Raw genomic sequence first — 6,366 nt, forward strand, 5'->3', positions numbered from 1 at the left:
CCATGATCCCCTGGGATCAACAGCTACCTAATATGGAACTAGATATAATGTATATCAGGGGTCTTATCTGCCACTTCATGGTAAACATGCCTATCCTGATTGCTGGGCGAACACGCTTTGGTTGCTGAATATACCCCTGCCTTATCACTGACTTCACTCTCTTATGTCCCACACACCTGCCAATCTAGTTTAAACCCTCACTTGTTGTCACCATATACTACCCCAAGATTCATTTTCTTGAGGCATTCAGAGTAAATACAAAGAGAGACAATCATATCAATGAAAAACCACACACATGCCAGACAAGCAACCGATGAACAAAATACAGCAAATTACAAATAATCTTCTTCTTGTGCCTTGCGCGTTACACGCTTGGGCAATCATGGCACTCCACATCGAATGATCCCTCGCAGCGTCAATGATACCTCGCACACTTAGATCTGTTAGTTCTTTCAGTGTCCACATATTTTCTTTGCCTTCCTCTTCCGCATTTCCCAGGCATACAGCTTTGTAATGTAAAGCATTCTATTTCTCCCTTTCTGATGACATGGTCCAGGAATTTAAGTTTCCTCGCATTTAACGTTCTCATTAAAGATCTTTTTTTATGCGTACATTAGAGTACTAAATAAAAAAACAGAAATAATAACAATAACTATAAATAAATAAGCAAAAATATCAAGAACTTGAGATGAAGAGCCCTTGAAACTAAGAGCATAGGTTGTAGGAACAGTTCAGTGTTGGGGTGAGTGAAGTTATCTCATCTGGTTCAGGAGCCTGATGGGTGAGAATTAATAACTGTTCCAGGACTTAGTGGTGTGGGTCTTGAGTGTCCTGTACCTCCTCCATGAAGAGAACATGACTGGTATGGAGCAGGTCCTTGATGTTGGAGCTGCTTTCCTGAGACAGCACTCTTGTAGACGTGCTCAATGGTGAGGAGGGCTTTACCCACAATGGACCACGTTGTTTCTACTACTTTTTGCAGGCTTTTATGTTCAAAGGTATGTGTTCCCAAAATAGGCCATGATGCAGCCAGTCAGTATTGTGTCCACAGCACAGCTATAGAAGTCTGACAATGTTTTAAGATGACACTGAATTTTCACAGACTTCTCAGTCTTTTCAGTATCCTGTCCTGATGCCCAGTATGCCTGCATGCTCACCCTCTGAGCCTAAGAGCCAGAGACCTGACCAGTTCTGCTAGCCCTTAAAAGAACATCCCCCTCGACAGTATCCAAAGACATGTACCTATTAGTCAGGGGAATGGGTACAGGGGACCTTTGCATTGATTGCCTTCTCCTCTTCCTTCCCCATCTATCTGAAGTGTGTACTTTAGCTGTGTCCATATCAGTAACAGTCTCATCTCTGAACCCCTCAGCTTCCCTAATGATACCAAATACCTGCAGGTCCAGCCCCAGTTCCTTGACCTAGTATGCAAGGATGAACTGCCTACAAATGTAGACCATGAGGCTCCCTGAATTCCCACGTCTGGTAGGAGGAGGATTTCACTATCCTGCATTGACTGAAAAACGAAATAAAACTTTACCTGTGCCTTCTCAGTGAAGCCTTTTTAGAAATCTATTTTCATTCCCCAAATCTGAACCACTTACTCCACCCCTTCATCACAAAACCTCTTGAGTCAAAGCCTCTGCTCTCTTCCAGTCCACTGACTCACTGTCACAATGGCCATTCTGCTTGACCCAAACTTCTTGTATTGGCTGCTGTTAATTAGCTCATAACTAATCAACTATTAACTCACAAATTGTAAACGTTGCACTTTTGGAGCCATTTAAATGAAGCTCACCAGCAAGCCTTGGGACCAACCTCCTTTGGACTCTCAGGCTTCCTGCGCCAAGTCCCAGCTTCTGGTAAGTGAAAATCATCCAATTCCTTTCTGCAATTCATCATGAATGATAACTGAGTGCTCCTCTGTGATCTGTATACCCATGGAGACCAGGTTTGCATGAATACTAGAGATGAATTGTAGGACAGACTCATTGAGTTTGAGGAAGTTTGAAAACATAAAGAATGTAAGAGTGAATAACAGAAAACAGTCAGACATTATCACATTTTCTGCATTGAATTAACAGAAATTAACAGATGCAAAAGAAAACAAGATGAATTATACATCAAAACACAGTGAGAGAGATGTTGGGATTGGGCAGGGACAGTTGATGTACTTCCCTGGTGTTAGCTTTCCACCAAGAGTCTGAAATGGATGGATGCTGTGCTGGGAACACATGTATGTCCACAGTGCTTGGTTGTGGTGAAATGATTGTGAGCCGCCTTGGCCAGAGGTTTAGGATGCTCATTCACAGGTGTTTATAGTTACATCAGAAATCATGTAATCTCCATTTAATGTCTGGCTACCCACCATGCAATCAAAGTCCTGTCTTCAGCTTTAACCAACTCTTTATACTCCACACTAGTCCACCAGTCATACAATGACCTCTCTCAGTTCCACCCACCATGTCTGATTTCTTATCTATACATCAAGCAATCAGAACCTCCCCCAATACCACTCTCCAGAGTCCTTCCTGCACCACACCTACTATCTGGTGCCCCACTCACACTTCACCCACCATCCAGTCCTAACCTGCACACCACACAGACATTGACACAATCACAATCACCATCAAGACTTTCACTCTCATCAATGTGACCAATGTCCCACCATTCATTCCAGCAGACCATGGCCCTATCTACACATCACAGTGTCAAAAGCCAGTCAGCCAGAGCCCAATGCCCATCCCAGTGACACACACAGAATACAGACATAACCAGTCTAATGTCAATTCCACCATTAAACCAGATTCAATCCTCCCTTTCTACTTCCTGAAAGGATTCCATTACATTCTGTTTCCCTGGGTCCACTGTATTTGATCTGATGGTACCTTCATATCACTGTTTACAAGATGACCTTCTTTTCTCTAAAACATGGTTTCTCCTCCACTATAGTTGGCCAAACTCTCAACCATGTCTTTTCCACTTACAGCACTCCAACTCTCACTCCATTATCACCTCCCACTCATCAGCAGGTCCTCAAGCGCCCACAATTCATTAATTATTCTCTGTCATTTCCACCACCTCCCAGGTCATATCATAGAAAGATAAATCTTCCCTCCCCTTCCATGAAACAATCGATCAAGATTATTTCCTCCACAGCTGCTCAATTCACTGTTCAGCACTGATAAGCTGTTACTGTGTAATATTTGCTGTCCTTCTCACAAATGTAGGAGATCAAACAACTTCCTTTTTAACTTGTTCCCATCTCAACTCCCAGAGATGCAAAGGCTCCTTTTAGCTGAGACAGTGTTTCATTTGCACATTTCTGAATTACTGTAGTTGATTCCCTGCTCAAGATGTGGCTTCCTCTACACCCGGGAAACCAGAAACCCAGTAACAACTTTCAAAAATTCTTCATTCAGACACATTCCACTTTGTTCTGACATGCATTCAACACCCCACTCTCATCATCTTTACTATGACAACTCAAGATGAAGCTTGAGGAAAGGCATATCTTCCACCTTGGCAGATTACAGCCCCTGGCTCTGAGAGATGTCAAGACAGTCTCAGATAACCAACCATTCCAGTTTGTGACAGAACCGGCCAGGTCCAATGAAGAACATTCACCAACCTATAATATAAATTCTCTATCTCCACAGATGCTGCCCAACCTACCCTTTTCACTCCTATCACCCTTTTCTATGCCCGGCCATGCTCTGGACATTGGCTATTTCACACACCACCACTCCCATCATGTGCTCTATGACCTGCTCATCCAGCTCAAATTGCTCATACACCCTCTATGCCTGCACCATATTCGTCCACCCACAAACACTGCTCAAACCGCTAAGTTTATCCAGCAGACTACTTGTTGCCCCAGATTCCAGCATCTGCAGTATCCCGTGTCTCCTGCTCACCCTCATGTTGATTCCTTGTTTCTTATTTGTGTTCAGCTGATAGTCTGTGTTCGAGTGAACAGTTAGTTGTTGATGGACTGTAGTGTAGACCATGATCTCTCTTTGGGGGCTTTGCTTTTGTTTGTATGGTGGGTGGTGGGAATGCTGACGCTTTATGCTGGAATAAAAGGGGGGGGTGGGGTGGGAGGGTTGATGCTGCTTATGCGTGGGAGGGGCAAGGAACTTTGGGGCTCATGCTTTTTTTTGTCATTCATTCTTCGGGGGATTCTTCTGTTTCGAGGATGTCTGCAGAGAGTAAGAATTTCAGGTTATACGTTGTATATTTTGTGGTCAGGGGAAAAATACACACGCAGGACAACAAATACTTTTCCGGGTCTTAAATTCCTTTATCTGTTTTAGATGTTTTATTGCAGAAAGAGGGTATCAAAATAAAAACGACAAAATAAATTGAAAGTGTCCGCTATTACAAACTCAGTTTAACTTCAGACCACACCCTTGTAACGTATGCAGTATGAAAATAGCTAAAAAATATCCTAAACCAATACAGTAGAGACAAATCTAAAAAAAAATACAATGTTAGAATCCCACCAAGCCTGTACCTTATGCACAACATCAAAAATATGAATAAATACATCTCATCTCAACTAAGAGATATACTTACATTTGGAACACACGTGCTTAACTTCCAAACACATATAGGCTAGAACGTGAATTGAATTTTCCTTGCTCATGCTACATGAACAGAGATTAACACATTCACATTACTCCATTACATTCACATTTGGTCATGAAACAATAAAGAAAAACAAATAAACTTTTACTAGATATTGCCTTGTAATTGAATTACTAAAAAAAAATAACCTGGTAGGCCAGTTAAGGAACTTAGCAATCACACTATCCAGCACTGACCAATTTACTCACTACATTTGTTACTCACGAAAATTTTTCCTCATCAAACCTGGGAAAAGCATTCAAACGTCGTCCTTTCTAGAACATGGCAACTCTTCGTTCTACTCCACCCATGCAAAATGACACCACCGTTTTCTGCATTGGCAGCTATTTGAGCATAACCAAGCTGAAAATATAAGTGCACTTTAACAATTAAAAGATGCATATTCAACCACTACCTGGTTACATTGTCCCCTGCACACGAGTAAGCGTCCTCGATTACTCATTCACTGCAAAAGTACCTTTAACTCTTTAACTGCTTCTCTGAATAGGACTGAACTTAGACTGGCCAGTATCTGTGACACTGCTGCACGACTTATGGAGGCCACATCTGGAAGTGACCTTGGTTTGTGATGTGGGTTAGAGTGCGGTCTAGCATTTACTCCTTTACTCCTGCGGGATGCTGCAACAGGAAGATTAACAACATCTGACCCTGGATCGGCTGTCACAGGCACAATGGTCTCAGTTCCAGAAGTTTTACTGTCAAGACTAGGATCGGGATTCGGTACACCCTGTTCTGACACATCTTTTCCCAATATCACACCATTCTCTGAATCCTCAGAATCTGATTCATGTCCCGGGGAAGGACTACCCTGAATTACAGGAGCTTTCAGTCTCCTCTGAGGAACTGGGGTGGGAACGCTCTCACAGGGCCCGATGTCTACCCCGTTTACCCTCTTGATAGACCCTCCCTCCAAAGGATCAACAGTGTATGTGTTGTCTAGCACCTCTACCACTCTGTACAGTTGATTTCCAAGCATTCTAGATCTTACTACAGCCTACTGGTCTGTTCCAGAAGTAAACTAGTGCATTTACGTCAATCTGGGGACAATGAATTTTATCCTCCTGTCAGGCAATACGTTCTGCTGCCTTCTGTTCAGAGTATTCTTTTGCTCTGGCATGAGCATCACTCAGTCGTTTCTAGTGAACAGCTGACCAGTCATACCTCCTGTTCACAGACTGTCCTTGCCCCAGCAGAGCATCCACTGGCAAGTGGGGATCAACACCAAACAGTAGGTAATAAGGGGAATATCCAGTGGTTGCATGAAGTGTCACATTGTATGCATACACTAACTCGGGTAAATGCTCTGGGCACCTGTGCTTCTTTTCTAGAGGCAATGTACACAACAAATCATGCATCGTCCTGTTGAAACGCTCACACTGAATGTTGCCAGTAGGGTGATGGGGTATAGTACGACTTTTCTTTACCCCGTACAGTTTGCAAAGCTCATTTATGACCTCACTTTTGAAGTTACAGCCCCGGTCAGAATGCAACCTCTCAGGAATCCCATACTTCATAAACCATTCCCTCAAGAGTACCTTTGCTGTGGTATCTGTCTTTTGATCCCGAGTGGGAATGCTTGGGTGAATTTTGTAAAGGTTGGGGTGTTTCGTTACATCAGATCACTTACATCACTAGTACCAGCTTCAAGAGTTCAAATTTGCCTAACCTCACAGCTTTTAAGACCAGCTGTAACCAGTGACGGATTTAGGGCAGTGC

This window comes from Mobula birostris, chromosome 10 (genome assembly GCF_030028105.1).
Source record: "Mobula birostris isolate sMobBir1 chromosome 10, sMobBir1.hap1, whole genome shotgun sequence".
Lineage (NCBI taxonomy): Eukaryota > Metazoa > Chordata > Chondrichthyes > Myliobatiformes > Myliobatidae > Mobula > Mobula birostris.